Here is an 18,815-nt window from a genome sequence, read left to right on the forward strand (position 1 = left end):
GGATAAAGTTATTATTGAAATGTTAACAGGTCTCATTACTGATTTTCAGAGGCTGCCCATTGTTTGAGCTATACTGACCTCTAGAGGCTCTCTCCTCTCTTTAATCATTTTATTTTTCTATACAATCTCCTCTACGGTAAAGTTTCCATCTTCAAAAAGGGGGAATTAGATGAGAGGGGGGAAAGTTGAAATCAATGTGAAAATCTATGATAAGAGGAAATCTGAGCCAAATATGCCAGGCTATTTTTCAATACCTGTGGCTGTGCAAGATAATCCTGCTCCAAAGTATGTGAGCAACTTGGGAACATATTATGAATCTTAAAAAAATCTCAGTTTCCTGCTATTAGCCACTTGACTACTTCTGTATATCCCAGCAGGGCTGCAGAATGGATCAGGAATGTCCCAACATTCTGTAGGAGCCAATGGAATGTTCATGGCTGGTGGAGATACAAGCAGGAGCAATAGACAATGAGGACTAGGAAATTTATTCATAATGATCCTTTTAGCTAGAAAACAGCCTGTGGAGAGAGATATTTTTGTCCCTTGCATCATAAACCCACCTGCAGGGATTCCCAGGGAAGAACTATCCACAAGGAGCCCCTTACAGAGCTTCTCCCCCATTCTTTTATCAGGGTGAGGATCTGTGGCCCATCCTTGAAAAAGCCCTGTGCCTCCACACAAGTTCTGACCCTGGCATCCTATTCCTTGGGGCCCTGACAACATGGCTCCAATGGACCCAGGCTTCCTTGTAAGGGATTTCCCCTGGCCATGATGGCTCCTAGAAGTCTAGAAGGAACTCTGCAGAAAAGAGAGCACAGAGCCCTGATTTATCATCTTTGCTGCTTAAGCTGCATGGGGCTGGAAGCAGTATACCAATGTACACCCTTCCCACCACTGCCCATCCACTTCTCCCTCTGGTTCACCAGTCCCTTTTCTCACAGGGACACTGGACCTAAAGAGTGCCTTCTGAAAGCAATGGAACTGTGGGGAAGATGTGAGACCGATGCCCTGGAAACTGCTGGTTTCCCTCCCTCTTCCCCTTGTGTGCAGAAATGAGGAGATCCACACAGAGATATTCCCTCCATGTGCAGGCCTAGGGAGAATAACATGGGCCAAAATTTTCCAGGTGGCTGGATACCACCTTACCTGGGCTGTTTACTGATAACCAGCTAGAAGACCAGTAGCAATGCTGGCAATCAGCCAGCTGGCAGATAAAGGCCTTCCCCAGCACTGAATATCCAATGCCACAACCCTCATTAGCTGTTGCAAGAGCCTTATGTTGAATGTAATGATTGAGCCAAATTCACCACTGGCATAAATGGATGCAACTCCTTTGATTTCAGGAATTACATAAGAACATAAGAACATAAGAACATAAGAAAGGCCGTACTGGGTCAGACCAAAGGTCCATCTAGCCCAGTATCTGTCTACCGACAGTGGCCAATGCCAGGTGCCCCAGAGGGAGTGAACCTAACAGGCAATGATCAAGTGATCTCTCTCCTGCCATCCATCTCCATCCTCTGACGAACAGAGGCTAGGGACACCATTCTTACCCATCCTGGCTAATAGCCATTTATGGACTTAGCCACCATGAATTTATCCAGTCCCCTTTTAAACATTGTTATAGTCCTAGCCTTCACAACCTCCTCAGGTAAGGAGTTCCACAAGTTGACTGTGCGCTGCGTGAAGAAGAACTTCCTTTTATTTGTTTTAAACCTGCTGCCTATTAATTTCTTTTGGTGACCCCTAGTTCTTGTATTATGGGAATAAGTAAATAACTTTTCCTTATCCACTTTCTCAACATCACTCATGATTTTATATACCTCTATCATGTCCCCCCTTAGTCTTCTCTTTTCCAAACTGAAGAGTCCTAGCCTCTTTAATCTTTCCTCATATGGGACCCTCTCTAAACCCTTAATCATTTTAGTTGCTCTTTTCTGAACCTTTTCTAGTGCTAGACTATCTTTTTTGAGGTGAGGAGACCACATCTGTACACAGTATTCGAGATGTGGGCGAACCATGGATTTATATAAGGGCAATAATATATTCTCAGTCTTATTCTCTATCCCCTTTTTAATGATTCCTAACATCCTGTTTGCTTTTTTGACCGCCTCTGCACACTGCGTGGACATCTTTAGAGAACTATCCACGATGACGCCAAGATCTTTTTCCTGACTCGTTGTAGCTAAATTAGCCCCCATCATGTTGTATGTATAGTTGGGGTTATTTTTTCCAATGTGCATTACTTTACATTTATCCACATTAAATTTCATTTGCCATTTTGTTGCCCAATCACTTAGTTTTGTGAGATCTTTTTGAAGTTCTTCACAATCTGCTTTGGTCTTAACTATCTTGAGTAGTTTAGTATCATCTGCAAACTTTGCCACCTCACTGTTTACCCCTTTCTCCAGATCATTTATGAATAAATTGAATAGGATAGGTCCTAGGACTGACTCTTGGGGAACACCACTAGTTACCCCTCTCCATTCTGAGAATTTACCATTAATTCCTACCCTTTGTTCCCTGTCCTTTAACCAGTTCTCAATCCATGAAAGGACCTTCCCTTTTATCCCATGACAGCTTAATTTACGTAAGAGCCTTTGGTGAGGGACCTTGTCAAAGGCTTTCTGGAAATCTAAGTACACTATGTCCACCGGATCCCCCTTGTCCACATGTTTGTTGACCCCTTCAAAGAACTCTAATAGATTAGTAAGACACGATTTCCCTTTACAGAAACCATGTTGACTATTGCTCAAGAGTTTATGTTTTTCTATGTGTCTGACAATTTTGTTCTTTACTATTGTTTCAACTAATTTGCCCGGTACCGACGTTAGACTTACCGGTCTGTAATTGCCGGGATCACCCCTAGAGCCCTTTTTAAATATTGGCGTTACATTAGCTAACTTCCAGTCATTGGGTACCGAAGCCGATTTAAAGGACAGGTTACAAACCTTAGTTAATAGTTCCGCAACTTCACATTTGAGTTCTTTCAGAACTCTTGGGTGAATGCCATCTGGTCCCGGTGACTTGTTAATGTTGAGTTTATCAATTAATTCCAAAACCTCCTCTAGTGATACTTCAATCTGTGACAGTTCCTCAGATTTGTCACCTACAAAAGCCAGCTCAGGTTTGGGAATCTCCCTAACATCCTCAGCCGTGAAGACTGAAGCAAAGAATCCATTTAGTTTCTCCGCAATGACTTTATCATCTTTAAGCGCTCCTTTTATATTTTCATCGTCAAGGGGCCCCACTGGTTGTTTAGCAGGCTTCCTGCTTCTGATGTACTTAAAAAACATTTTGTTATTACCTTTGGAGTTTTTGGCTAGCCGTTCTTCAAACTCCTCTTTGGCTTTTCTTATTACACTCTTGCACTTAAGTTGGCAGTGTTTGTGCTCCTTTCTATTTGCCTCACTAGGATTTGACTTCCACTTTTTAAAGGAAGTCTTTTTATCTCTCACTGCTTCTTTTACATGGTTGTTAAGCCACGGTGGCTCTTTTTTAGTTCTTTTACTGTTTTTCTTAATTTGGGGTATACATTGAAGTTGAGCCTCTATTATGGTGTCTTTAAAAAGGGCCCACGCAACTTGCAGGGATTTCACTTTAGTCACTGAACCTTTTAACTTTTGTCTAACTAACCCCCTCATTTTTGTATAGTTCCCCCTTTTGAAATTAAAGGCCACAGTGTTGGGCAGTTGAGGTGTTCTTCCCACCACAGGGATGTTGAATGCTATTGTATTATGGTCACTATTTCCAAGCGGTCCCGCTATAGTTACCTCTTGGACCAGCTCCTGCGCTCCACTCAGGATTAAATCTAGAGTCGCCTCTCCCCTTGTGGGTTCCCGTACTAGCTGCTCCATGAAGCAGTCATTTAAAGTATCGAGAAATTTTATCTCTGCATTTCGTCCTGAAGTGAAATGTTCCCAGTCAATATGGGGATAATTGAAATCCCCCACTATTATTGGGTTCTTAATTTTGATAGCCTCTCTAATTTCCCTTAGCATTTCATCATCACTATTACTGTCCTGGTCAGGTGGTCGATAATAGATCCCTAATGTTATATTTTTACTAGAGCATGAAATTTCTATCCATAGAGACTCTATGGAACATGTCAATGGAGCTGTCAGTGGTGAATTTGGTCCATTATTATTTAAAAGTTTGCCTAGAGTTTGAATGCAGCAACACTCAAAAAAAAAAAAAAAAAAAGCATTAAAGATGCAACCAATGCCAGCTCATTGAAGTTAGAAATTTCTTTTTAAACTTCTTGGAGAAGTTATCAACTTTTACGTTGAACATGGTGGGAAAATTCTAGGAATACAAATTAAAGATGAAATACTAGCCTCACCAAGGTCAATGGCAAAAACTCCCATTGACAACAATGGAGCTAGTGTAACCCACACACCTGCTGGGTGTGGTGTTCTGTCCCATCTAGTGGCACCAAGACCACTTAGAGAGAGAGATAAAATGAGTCTGCTCTACAGCCTTAGCTAATAGCAACATGGCTTTTAGCTATGCTGTAGAGGCTCATGCACTAAGCTCCAGGGATCCCAAGTTCGATCCTGCCCGCCGCCGACCAGGGTCTGTTGGTAGTATACTAGCATTTCACGCTAAGTGTTTTAGTTCTAGAAAAAAGACTCTTCTACATTATTTCACCCTATTTTTCAACCTGAATTTTACAAAGAAATAGATGGTGCAAAAACAGTGCTTATTCATCTGCCAAAACAAGGAGCATCTCTCCTTAAATTGCAGCTCTGATGTCTTTATACGGAAAAAATAAAACTACAGTTAGAACATGAGTGGTAAAATAAAATATAGTTTGTAGGGTTCTCAGTAGTTAATCCACACACATTCAAGGTCAAAGATGACTTCAGATGACCTTCCCATTACCTAAACTTTTTAATGCACTTTTCTCTGGATGGTAGTGATACGTTCTGCATCTGAGCTTTTCTCAAGTTGGCTTTTTAACCTAATCACTAACCACCTCAAACAGAGTGAGAGATAGGAGAGTTGTGTTTATGGAGGAGTCTACTCTCTGAGAAATGTAATCCCACTTCCTTGAGATCACAAAGGCAGAACCATCTTTCTATTTATATGCAGTATCTGATTTTGTTCTAGTTGCACTTCAGGGACCTCTCCTGCCATAAGCCGTCACGGTCATCTTTGGGTTTTTTTGAATGTGCCAAATGAAATCATGAGAGTCTCCTTTTCTATAAGCAGGATACACACAGAGACCCATACACCCACATATGTATATTGGCACCAAAATATCGACACTTTGTGATGGTAAAAGGGCCAACTGCACTCTGGATCCTCTTGAGTTGCACCCCTTCGGCCACAGGCCTGCCTTCCTGCACCTCACTCTGAGCAGACTCGGCAGTTCAGCCACGCTAGGCCTAAGTCCCTGCCATCAGCCCCCACCATTTCCCAACCAAGTTAATATGGCAGGCCCAACTCAGCTGGACACCTGTAAGCCCTTTCCCTCCATGGGGACCTATGACCAGTGAGGTGGGTAAAGTGATTCAAAAACCATTTTTTTAAAACAAAGCATCCTTCATGTACTCTCTCAAGCATAAAAGCACATAGGGGAAAGGGTGGGGGAAGGGGGGAATGACAAAATACTTGGGTCTTACTTACACCTTAATTTTTCCTTGACAGCTTTTGTAGATTGCCCTCAGCCCAGCTGGGAGAAGCAGACTCCTGCTCACAGCATGCTCTCTGTGTGACTGCTTGCCAGCCTGTCAGCTCCTACTTCCTTGGGCAGCCTGTAGACCAGGGGTCGGCAACCTTTCAGAAGCGATGTGCTGAGTCTTCATTTATTCACTCTAATTTAAGGTTTCGTGTGCCGGTAATACATTTTAAAGTTTTTAGGTCTCTTTCTATAAGTCTATAATATAGAACTAAACTATTGTTGTATGTAAAGTAAATAAGGTTTTTAAAATGTTTAAGAAGCTTCATTTAAAATTAAATTAAAATGCAGAGCCCCCCAGACCGGTGGCCAGAACCCGGGCAGTGTGAGTGCCACTGAAAATCAGCTCGCGTGCCGCCTTCGGCATGCGTGCCATAGGTTGCCTACCCCTGTTCTAGACACTAGGTTCAAGCCCAATCCTTTTCAAGGCCCGGGGGTCCTCTGGTCAGTTAGTGTTCCCTTTCACCTCTTTCTTCTCCGCCTTGGCAAAACTGCTCTGTCACCTGGATTGGGCTGAGTTGCATCTTCACAGATATAAATCTGGCAATTGTGTTTGTTGGGATGTGTCATAACTAGCTCATTTTTTTACCTTTCCTGCATGGTTGTTTTAATGATCCCTTTAGCTCTAACTCCATAGCAAGGAACCCATCATTTAAACACACACACACACACACGCACATAATGCGGTTTATTAATAAAAAAGAGTACAGATATTTCCCAGCTTGTCACACCCTCTGTTTACAAAGCACACTATAAATATTTCATTTGACACATACAAAGATGGTCTTGAGTGCCTGACTTAGACCATGCTCCAGTTTCCTGGGAGGCTGAATGTTAAGACAGTTCTGCTTGGTGCAGGCAATGTAAGCAATCCCCAAGCAATTGCTCTGCAAATTCTGAGATGTGGGGGCCATGTCAGGCTAGATGCTGTCACCCCACAGCTCACATTGAATAAGCTACAATTTCACCTCCTAAGATCGTTTGATTAAGGAAGAGCTAGGGGCAGAACATGCACACAACCATTTTGATCCAGCTTTGTTGAAGAACCTGACATAAAATATTGGCAGCACATTAAGTCTCTGGATTTCATAAAGGGACTTTTTAAGGTCCACTTTATGTAGCAATCCTTCATCAGGATTGGAAAAGAGACTGGAGGAAGTGGCAAAGTGATGGATTAAGATGAAACACCAGTTCTACCTTTAGAAGGAATTAGAGATGAGTTAACATCACTTATACTTTACAAAATCATATTACCAAAATGTTCAATACCAAACAATGTGTGCAATATAAGTAAGTCATTCCTCTATGAAATGAGTATCTCTGGTAGCAATTTAGATATAATCAGTGCTAAAGAAAAAGGGCTGGATTGACAACAGTGGGAATTATAATCCTCTGTACAGGGGTAAAATCACTCATGTGCAAAGGGCCAACAAAGGTCTAGGTCCTTTAAGGGTATGTCTATGCTGCAACGGAGGTGCAATTTCCATCTTAGGTGGAATAGATGCATACGCCCTAGCTTTGATCAAACTAGCACACTAAAAATAGCTGTGTGGCCAAGGTGGTGTGGGCAGTGGCATGGGCTAGCTGCCTGAGAACTAACCTAGGGTCTCAGATGGGACAGTACTCGGCAGCTAGCCCATGCTGCCCTGGCTATACTGCTATTTTTAGTGCGCTAACTTGATCAAAGCTAATCTCCATCTGTCTACCCAAGCTGGACATTACATCTCCAGCTGCAGTGTAGATGTACCTCCTTCATCTCTCTTACCACGAGCATTTATGGAAAGGAGAGAGACTTACTCTCCTGATAGGTGGGAGTCACATCAAAGTAAGGTTATGGGATTTTTCGTGGAATCAGTTTAGCATAGCCCTACTATTTAACATCTTAAAAGGGTTATGCAACTCCAGCAATAGTCACCAACCCCTGTCTACATGTAAGAGAGGTGCTTTCTTAGCCTAACATGATTCTAAAGCTGCCTTACCACTCCTACAGTAATATACTTCTTGAGGTAACTTGATGGAAGAGAGCACTTTTTATTTATTTATTTATTTTTGGCATGTAGGCCTATCCTAAGATTTCTCTCTGAGGACTTCCAAACTCAGCAGTAATAGCACTTAAATATTCAACAGGAAAACTAATTCTGGTCTGTCATGTTTCTGTACCAGATATGGACTGGCTGCAGGGCTTGTTTATACACACCAGATGTAGTTCATCGTAAAATTAGGGTTGCCAATTTTGGTTGGACATATTCCTGGAGATTTCATCACATGACATAATCTCTCATGAAAGATTTTTTTTTTTTTTTAATTCTTGGAGGCTCCAGGGCAATCTTGGAGGGTTGGAAACGCCACATAAAACCTTTAATGCTCTGCCAGGCCTGGCTGTTAGTTTTAAATAAGGATATTTAACCCTGGGGATCCTGTCACCCCCAGTTTGGGGAATTCTTTGCCCTAGTCTTTGCAGTTGCCCTGATTGAGCATTCTCAGTGTGGCCCCTCCAAGCACCACGGTCACAATTTTCCACTAGAGGAAGAGGACTGAGTTGTCCAGGAGCGAGGCAGCAGCTCCACTTGTTAAGCTAGGAGCAGGGGAACTGCATTCTGTTCCAAATTCTTTCACCAACTTACTGTATGGCCTTAGACAAGTCACTTTACCTTTCACTATGCTTCAGTTTCCCCCTGGGGAAGATAACCTTTTGTGAAGTGCTTTGAGAGCCTTAGATGGAAAGTGCCATAAAGCTGATCCGTAGGCCACTAAGCTGGATGACAGTTTTCAGTCAAAACTCTTTGTTAGAAATTTTTCATTTAATCAAAAAATCAGTTTTCATGGAAAATGTCTGTTTACCTCATTTTTTTTTTAAACCGCCACCACTGCCCAAACACTGGCTAGTTTTCAGCTGCTGAAAAGTTTTCAATTTTGACCAAACAAAGTTTAACACCCCAGTTTTCTGACCACCTCTAGGGACAACGCGGCACTACTGATTTGAAAATGCTAGAATGAAGAAAACAAATGGCAGTGGGCCCCTCTCACAAGTCAAATGAACCATAGCATAAACTTTAATGCATACTATTATTAGCATTTGGGAAGAGCCCTGACTGCATCCTACAATCCTTTCCCTGTCAGTTTAAGTAACATTACAGTATCTGTCATAAGTTGGAGAAGAAAACCCTCCACCTCCCAGTTTTAAGTAAAAAGGTCTGGAATGCAGGGCATCAGCCACCTGAAGCATTCAATAAGTGTTAGCAGTAGCATAAACAAGCCATAAACCATTAGTTAAACAATTACTATTAAGAATAACCTTCCTTCTGAATGAGGTGCATTTGCATTTAGGTCTTACATTAAACACATTTAGTTGGGATAGTTTCCTTAAAGTCATCCCTGTGCTGGTTTTATTTCATTTACTTTCACTGTTCACATGAGTGCATATCATGACTTTATATTTTAGTCTCTATAATGAGAACACATTGCACAGCAGCACAGAACGAAGACTGGATTGGATTCCTGTAGGATTTTTATGAGCTTCTTGCTCAATAAAAGTTATCTAGAAACCAGAAAAACTGCATTAGAAATGGTGGAATTTAAGATCAACTCCTAAAACTAGCAGATCAAGTCTTGTATCTTACATAAAAAGTTACTGTGTAGAACAGCATATTTTCACCTCTTGCAAAGAAATCTTAGGCCTTGGCTACACTGGCACTGTACAGCACTGCAACTTGCTGCGCTCAGGGGTGTGAAAACGCCCCCCCCCCGAGCGCAGCACTGTAAAGCGCCAGTGTAATCAGCGCCTGCAGCGCTGCACACTCACTCGCAGCGCTGCAAGCTACTCCCCTCGGAGAGGTGGAGTACATACAGCGCTGCGAGACAGCTCTCGCAGCGCTGGCGGCGCGACTACACTCGCGCTTCACAGCGCTGCCGTGGCAGCGCTATGAATTCCCAAGTGTAGCCAAGGCCTTAGTAATCAGATTTAACAGCTCTCAGACTGATGAGGTTCTGACTAGGGCCTGGTTCTGATCTCACAGGCATGTAGGTTAGAAGTAGGCCCCAAATCTCTTGTCCCAATCATCCTTCTGAGCAAATAGGACAGTTTGGGTGGGAGGAAAGAGATTAAAGGAAGCTGCCGTAGCCATGACACTTTTCTCCGTGTCTTCTGACCCCAGGAGGTTCCTTCTAAAGTTGAACAGGGAAAAGGCTCTGCAACGCAGGAGGAAACAAAGCCAGGAACAGGGGCACTGAGCACTGGTCTCCACCAGGCCCCCAGAAACTCAGTGGGATTGCTCATGTAAGACACTGCTGACCCCATGTGCATTATCTTAAACATAAAGAGACACTAAGTAAAAGAACTCTCCCAGCTTGGACAACAGGTGGGTGGCAGTTGCCAGCAGACAGCTATAAAGAAACCAGGGAAGCGAGGATGCAATTGATTCATTTTGACCTTCAAACAGTTCTGGCTTTCTTTGGGCAGCTTAGTACCCTAGACAAGAGGGGGAGGGGGGGAACGACCCATTCCCTTGGATTGATTAATCAGAACTAAGACAAAGTTCCCAAAGTTAATCCACTTAAGTAAGAAACGCTGTTACATCGATCATTAGAAGTCCTTGCAATTTGTCTACTTAGATTGTAAATGTCATAAGTCAGGCAAGTATCAGGGGGTAGCCGTGTTAGTCTGTATCTACAAAAACAACAAGGAGTCTGGTGGCACCTTAAAGACTAACAGATTTATTTGGGCATAAGCTTTCGTGGGTAAAAACCTCACTTCTTCAGATGCATAGAGTGAAAGTTACAGATGCAGGCATCATATACTGACACAGGGAGAGAAGGGAGTTACTTCACAAGTGGAGAACCAGTGTTGACAGGGCCAATTCAATCAGGGTGGATGTAGTCCACTCCTAATAATAGATGAGGAGGTGTCAATTCCAGGAGAGGAAAAGCTGCTTCTGTAATGAGCCAGCCACTCCCAGTCCCTATTCAAGCCCAGATTAATGGTGTTAAATTTGCAAATGAATTTTAGTTCTGTGTTTCTCTTGGAAGTCTGTTTGAAGAGAAACAGCAGAACTAAAATTCATTTGCAAATTTAACTCCCTGCTCTCCATGTGTCAGTATATGATGCCTGCATCTGTAACTTTCACTCTATGCATCTGAAGAAGTGAGGTTTTTACCCACGAAAGCTTATGCCCAAATAAATCTGTTAGTCTTTAAGGTGCCACCAGACTCCTTATAAGTCAGGCACTGTGACACCTGCTGTATTTTGTATTGCACTGAGGATGCTGTTGCTGCTCACCCTTTTCCGTTACAGTTAGTTTATATTTAACCTCTGTCCTTTCAAAGCAGGACCTTGTGAAGCCATGTTGGCTACTTGTTTTTTCTGTCCTTTCTCAGAAGAAATTTAGTCTGTTGTACTTTAGCTATATTTCCTTTCAGGTGAAAATCCAGCAGCTGCTGCTAAGTTCAGACAAATTTCCCACAGGCCCTGCTTTGGGCAACAAAAGCACATTTGGACATATATGCCTTTCCACAGCCTACCAATCTGAGCTGAGAGAACAAGGAGGCAAACAGGCACTGGAACTGGGAGCAGGGACACAAGTTCGTTGCTTGCTCTACCCCATAACAGAACAATTTCCAGTCGCTCTGAATATAATCATTTATTTATCTTTACAGTGATGATGGAAGAATGTACAGGTGTTTTCACTCAACAGCAGTATAAAAATCTGTTTATATACATTGAGTCACAATAATCTTTAATTCTCCTGATCCATCCTTGTTCTCCTGATCCATCATTATTATAAACCACAGGAAAAACAAATTTTAAGTACAGGCAATATAATTCCAGTAGGTTTGCAACCTAGAGTCAAAAGCTCAGCTTTAGTTTAAGGGTACAGTTTGATATTTTAAAAAAAGACTATTTTAAGTCGTAGGACACAAAATAAAGTTTGTTTTTCAAACAAGATATATACATCAAAAATAGGAGTCTAAAAAGGCATTGGTTTTAATGCTATTAGAAAGCTATATAAATGTGCATGGGTCCATTTCTTCTTACAATGAAAGACCGAAGGAGAAAGTGCCTCTGTTTTTTTAGGAAATTCCTCCTGGGACAAGTCAGTTAAAGTACCTGTAAGTTAGAGAGAGGGATAAATAAATCAAAAGTAAAAGTATTTCTTTGGAGAAATGATAGGTTGATCGCAATTTAAATCAGAACAACTTTGTTGAAACATATAGCTGTGTTTCAGTCACATTTCACATTAAGGGCCCACTTATAAATAGTTGACAAAAGGCTAATAAATAATTGATGTTTTAATAAATGGTTAATCAACTGTTACAGTCCAATAGGTCAATAAGTTACTTATAACCACCTTAAACTGATGCACTTATAACCATCTAACTTTACTCACATATATAACATGTTTATCACATTGAACCCTTTATAAACTATTTATGAATATACTCTTAAATGTGACCTGCATTTCTATGGCATTTAGTGAATTGCTCCTTAACCTAATTTTTCATTTTTTTGATAAATAGCTTCCATTTTTATATATATTACATAATATATAAAAGTTAATCTCAATAGCACTTTTTCTTCCAGTTTAAAGTTTTTAAGCAACCAACCATATACACAAACTGATCACTTATTCAAAAATCCTACTTAAGTCTGCAGTTAAAATGGCTGTTAGAAGAAAACAGAATAGAAAGATAGCATGCCGGCTATGTATATACAACATATCCATTTTTGATGAAAACTACAAAAAGGTCTATTATTAAGTTTAAATAAGTCAAATTTCTGCAGAATTAACTAAATGAAAATAAGGATCATCACTATAAAACACAATAGGTCTATGTTATAACCTCATTAATATCCATTTCAAAATAATTATTTGTTAGACAATAGAAATTTCATACTACTGACCTATTTGTTTCTTGACTCTATAACTTTGAAGTTTTGCATATATAAAGAATGCTAAAGTTCTTACATTTGTCAACCCTCTAGAATATACATAATTAAGGTCTCATTACATGGAAAGTTATTAACAGCGACAACTGACAGGGACTGCAAATTCAATGGCAAATATCTGTACCCTGAGCTAGTTAGGAAGATTTCAATGCATTGAAGAGCAGCAGGACAGCCACTAGTCTATTATGCAGACCAACGAGATAAGTGTCCCCTCACACAATCCAAATCAAATTCATATTTATGTAGCACCAACATTGTGCTAGCTGCTCAAAATATTGTAAGCAAATAATAAGTACTGTTAAAACCTACAATTTTATAACATTTTTACATAATTGTCTGCCTTTGTGCAAGCTTAGGGCAACATGCACACACACTCCACTGATGAGTGGGAGAGCTGTGAATGAAGGAGAGCAGAATGTTGGCATCAAGATCTACCGTGCAGATGTGAGCATGGTTCTAACGTTCATGATTTCCTCTCCCAGAACAATTCCATCCACTAGTCCTCAAATGGTTTACTAGATCATTGAAGTGGCTCAGTGTCTATGCCACACCCCATCTAGTTCACTTTGGATTTTTAGTTTTAAATAAATATGATCACTTCCTAAGCTACATGTTGAACTACTTAACAGCAGTCTCTCCTTTGGGTGGGCATGACTGTCAGTGTCTACATCAGCAAGTGTATTAATATGCCTCAACAACTTTTTTGACTAAACTCCATGAAATGAAACTGACTGATTTTAAATTTCTCCAAATTGGAGGGCTCAGAGCCAATGTGACCATCTCACACAAGACTACATTCTTTTAAGTTATTCTGTTGCTTACTTTTTAAGAAAAGCTCAAATCTCAAAGTTTGGATTGTTTCCTGTACTCAAGATCCCATAGTGAATGAGTACCAACTTTCAGAATTTTAGCTCAATAGGAACATGGGAATTAGTTGTCATCCTTCTGGATAATTATTTCTAAAAGGGTTTAGCAAATACTTGTACAGATCAACTTAGTAACAACCTAGCATGTAAAGCAATAAATTCAAGCTATTTTGGACGAGAGAAATGCGAGTGCTTCTCCTTTGGAAAAGTGAAGGAAACTCTATTTTGGTATATGCTCTAGAGAAGAACGTTTAGGCTTTTCTCAAGTTGGCTTTTTAACCTAATCACTAACCACCTCAAACAGAGTGAGAGATAGGAGAGTTGTGTTTATGGAGGAGTCTACTCTCTGAGAAATGTAATCCCACTTCCTTGAGATCACAAAGGCAGAACCATCTTTCTATTTATATGCAGTATCTGATTTTGTTCTAGTTGCACTTCAGGGACCTCTCCTGCCATAAGCCGTCACGGTCATCTTTGGGTTTTTTTGAATGTGCCAAATGAAATCATGAGAGTCTCCTTTTCTATAAGCAGGATACACACAGAGACCCATACACCCACATATGTATATTGGCACCAAAATATCGACACTTTGTGATGGTAAAAGGGCCAACTGCACTCTGGATCCTCTTGAGTTGCACCCCTTCGGCCACAGGCCTGCCTTCCTGCACCTCACTCTGAGCAGACTCGGCAGTTCAGCCACGCTAGGCCTAAGTCCCTGCCATCAGCCCCCACCATTTCCCAACCAAGTTAATATGGCAGGCCCAACTCAGCTGGACACCTGTAAGCCCTTTCCCTCCATGGGGACCTATGACCAGTGAGGTGGGTAAAGTGATTCAAAAACCATTTTTTTAAAACAAAGCATCCTTCATGTACTCTCTCAAGCATAAAAGCACATAGGGGAAAGGGTGGGGGAAGGGGGGAATGACAAAATACTTGGGTCTTACTTACACCTTAATTTTTCCTTGACAGCTTTTGTAGATTGCCCTCAGCCCAGCTGGGAGAAGCAGACTCCTGCTCACAGCATGCTCTCTGTGTGACTGCTTGCCAGCCTGTCAGCTCCTACTTCCTTGGGCAGCCTGTAGACCAGGGGTCGGCAACCTTTCAGAAGCGATGTGCTGAGTCTTCATTTATTCACTCTAATTTAAGGTTTCGTGTGCCGGTAATACATTTTAAAGTTTTTAGGTCTCTTTCTATAAGTCTATAATATAGAACTAAACTATTGTTGTATGTAAAGTAAATAAGGTTTTTAAAATGTTTAAGAAGCTTCATTTAAAATTAAATTAAAATGCAGAGCCCCCCAGACCGGTGGCCAGAACCCGGGCAGTGTGAGTGCCACTGAAAATCAGCTCGCGTGCCGCCTTCGGCATGCGTGCCATAGGTTGCCTACCCCTGTTCTAGACACTAGGTTCAAGCCCAATCCTTTTCAAGGCCCGGGGGTCCTCTGGTCAGTTAGTGTTCCCTTTCACCTCTTTCTTCTCCGCCTTGGCAAAACTGCTCTGTCACCTGGATTGGGCTGAGTTGCATCTTCACAGATATAAATCTGGCAATTGTGTTTGTTGGGATGTGTCATAACTAGCTCATTTTTTTACCTTTCCTGCATGGTTGTTTTAATGATCCCTTTAGCTCTAACTCCATAGCAAGGAACCCATCATTTAAACACACACACACACACACGCACATAATGCGGTTTATTAATAAAAAAGAGTACAGATATTTCCCAGCTTGTCACACCCTCTGTTTACAAAGCACACTATAAATATTTCATTTGACACATACAAAGATGGTCTTGAGTGCCTGACTTAGACCATGCTCCAGTTTCCTGGGAGGCTGAATGTTAAGACAGTTCTGCTTGGTGCAGGCAATGTAAGCAATCCCCAAGCAATTGCTCTGCAAATTCTGAGATGTGGGGGCCATGTCAGGCTAGATGCTGTCACCCCACAGCTCACATTGAATAAGCTACAATTTCACCTCCTAAGATCGTTTGATTAAGGAAGAGCTAGGGGCAGAACATGCACACAACCATTTTGATCCAGCTTTGTTGAAGAACCTGACATAAAATATTGGCAGCACATTAAGTCTCTGGATTTCATAAAGGGACTTTTTAAGGTCCACTTTATGTAGCAATCCTTCATCAGGATTGGAAAAGAGACTGGAGGAAGTGGCAAAGTGATGGATTAAGATGAAACACCGGTTCTACCTTTAGAAGGAATTAGAGATGAGTTAACATCACTTATACTTTACAAAATCATATTACCAAAATGTTCAATACCAAACAATGTGTGCAATATAAGTAAGTCATTCCTCTATGAAATGAGTATCTCTGGTAGCAATTTAGATATAATCAGTGCTAAAGAAAAAGGGCTGGATTGACAACAGTGGGAATTATAATCCTCTGTACAGGGGTAAAATCACTCATGTGCAAAGGGCCAACAAAGGTCTAGGTCCTTTAAGGGTATGTCTATGCTGCAACGGAGGTGCAATTTCCATCTTAGGTGGAATAGATGCATACGCCCTAGCTTTGATCAAACTAGCACACTAAAAATAGCTGTGTGGCCAAGGTGGTGTGGGCAGTGGCATGGGCTAGCTGCCTGAGAACTAACCTAGGGTCTCAGATGGGACAGTACTCGGCAGCTAGCCCATGCTGCCCTGGCTATACTGCTATTTTTAGTGCGCTAACTTGATCAAAGCTAATCTCCATCTGTCTACCCAAGCTGGACATTACATCTCCAGCTGCAGTGTAGATGTACCTCCTTCATCTCTCTTACCACGAGCATTTATGGAAAGGAGAGAGACTTACTCTCCTGATAGGTGGGAGTCACATCAAAGTAAGGTTATGGGATTTTTCGTGGAATCAGTTTAGCATAGCCCTACTATTTAACATCTTAAAAGGGTTATGCAACTCCAGCAATAGTCACCAACCCCTGTCTACATGTAAGAGAGGTGCTTTCTTAGCCTAACATGATTCTAAAGCTGCCTTACCACTCCTACAGTAATATACTTCTTGAGGTAACTTGATGGAAGAGAGCACTTTTTATTTATTTATTTATTTTTGGCATGTAGGCCTATCCTAAGATTTCTCTCTGAGGACTTCCAAACTCAGCAGTAATAGCACTTAAATATTCAACAGGAAAACTAATTCTGGTCTGTCATGTTTCTGTACCAGATATGGACTGGCTGCAGGGCTTGTTTATACACACCAGATGTAGTTCATCGTAAAATTAGGGTTGCCAATTTTGGTTGGACATATTCCTGGAGATTTCATCACATGACATAATCTCTCATGAAAGATTTTTTTTTTTTTTAATTCTTGGAGGCTCCAGGGCAATCTTGGAGGGTTGGAAACGCCACATAAAACCTTTAATGCTCTGCCAGGCCTGGCTGTTAGTTTTAAATAAGGATATTTAACCCTGGGGATCCTGTCACCCCCAGTTTGGGGAATTCTTTGCCCTAGTCTTTGCAGTTGCCCTGATTGAGCATTCTCAGTGTGGCCCCTCCAAGCACCACGGTCACAATTTTCCACTAGAGGAAGAGGACTGAGTTGTCCAGGAGCGAGGCAGCAGCTCCACTTGTTAAGCTAGGAGCAGGGGAACTGCATTCTGTTCCAAATTCTTTCACCAACTTACTGTATGGCCTTAGACAAGTCACTTTACCTTTCACTATGCTTCAGTTTCCCCCTGGGGAAGATAACCTTTTGTGAAGTGCTTTGAGAGCCTTAGATGGAAAGTGCCATAAAGCTGATCCGTAGGCCACTAAGCTGGATGACAGTTTTCAGTCAAAACTCTTTGTTAGAAATTTTTCATTTAATCAAAAAATCAGTTTTCATGGAAAATGTCTGTTTACCTCATTTTTTTTTTAAACTGCCACCACTGCCCAAACACTGGCTAGTTTTCAGCTGCTGAAAAGTTTTCAATTTTGACCAAACAAAGTTTAACACCCCAGTTTTCTGACCACCTCTAGGGACAACGCGGCACTACTGATTTGAAAATGCTAGAATGAAGAAAACAAATGGCAGTGGGCCCCTCTCACAAGTCAAATGAACCATAGCATAAACTTTAATGCATACTATTATTAGCATTTGGGAAGAGCCCTGACTGCATCCTACAATCCTTTCCCTGTCAGTTTAAGTAACATTACAGTATCTGTCATAAGTTGGAGAAGAAAACCCTCCACCTCCCAGTTTTAAGTAAAAAGGTCTGGAATGCAGGGCATCAGCCACCTGAAGCATTCAATAAGTGTTAGCAGTAGCATAAACAAGCCATAAACCATTAGTTAAACAATTACTATTAAGAATAACCTTCCTTCTGAATGAGGTGCATTTGCATTTAGGTCTTACATTAAACACATTTAGTTGGGATAGTTTCCTTAAAGTCATCCCTGTGCTGGTTTTATTTCATTTACTTTCACTGTTCACATGAGTGCATATCATGACTTTATATTTTAGTCTCTATAATGAGAACACATTGCACAGCAGCACAGAACGAAGACTGGATTGGATTCCTGTAGGATTTTTATGAGCTTCTTGCTCAATAAAAGTTATCTAGAAACCAGAAAAACTGCATTAGAAATGGTGGAATTTAAGATCAACTCCTAAAACTAGCAGATCAAGTCTTGTATCTTACATAAAAAGTTACTGTGTAGAACAGCATATTTTCACCTCTTGCAAAGAAATCTTAGGCCTTGGCTACACTGGCACTGTACAGCACTGCAACTTGCTGTGCTCAGGGGTGTGAAAACGCCCCCCCCCCGAGCGCAGCACTGTAAAGCGCCAGTGTAATCAGCGCCTGCAGCGCTGCACACTCACTCGCAGCGCTGCAAGCTACTCCCCTCGGAGAGGTGGAGTACATACAGCGCTGCGAGACAGCTCTCGCAGCGCTGGCGGCGCGACTACACTCGCGCTTCACAGCGCTGCCGTGGCAGCGCTATGAATTCCCAAGTGTAGCCAAGGCCTTAGTAATCAGATTTAACAGCTCTCAGACTGATGAGGTTCTGACTAGGGCCTGGTTCTGATCTCACAGGCATGTAGGTTAGAAGTAGGCCCCAAATCTCTTGTCCCAATCATCCTTCTGAGCAAATAGGACAGTTTGGGTGGGAGGAAAGAGATTAAAGGAAGCTGCCGTAGCCATGACACTTTTCTCCGTGTCTTCTGACCCCAGGAGGTTCCTTCTAAAGTTGAACAGGGAAAAGGCTCTGCAACGCAGGAGGAAACAAAGCCAGGAACAGGGGCACTGAGCACTGGTCTCCACCAGGCCCCCAGAAACTCAGTGGGATTGCTCATGTAAGATACTGCTGACCCCATGTGCATTATCTTAAACATAAAGAGACA

Source organism: Emys orbicularis, chromosome 6 (assembly GCF_028017835.1).
Source record: "Emys orbicularis isolate rEmyOrb1 chromosome 6, rEmyOrb1.hap1, whole genome shotgun sequence".
Lineage (NCBI taxonomy): Eukaryota > Metazoa > Chordata > Testudines > Emydidae > Emys > Emys orbicularis.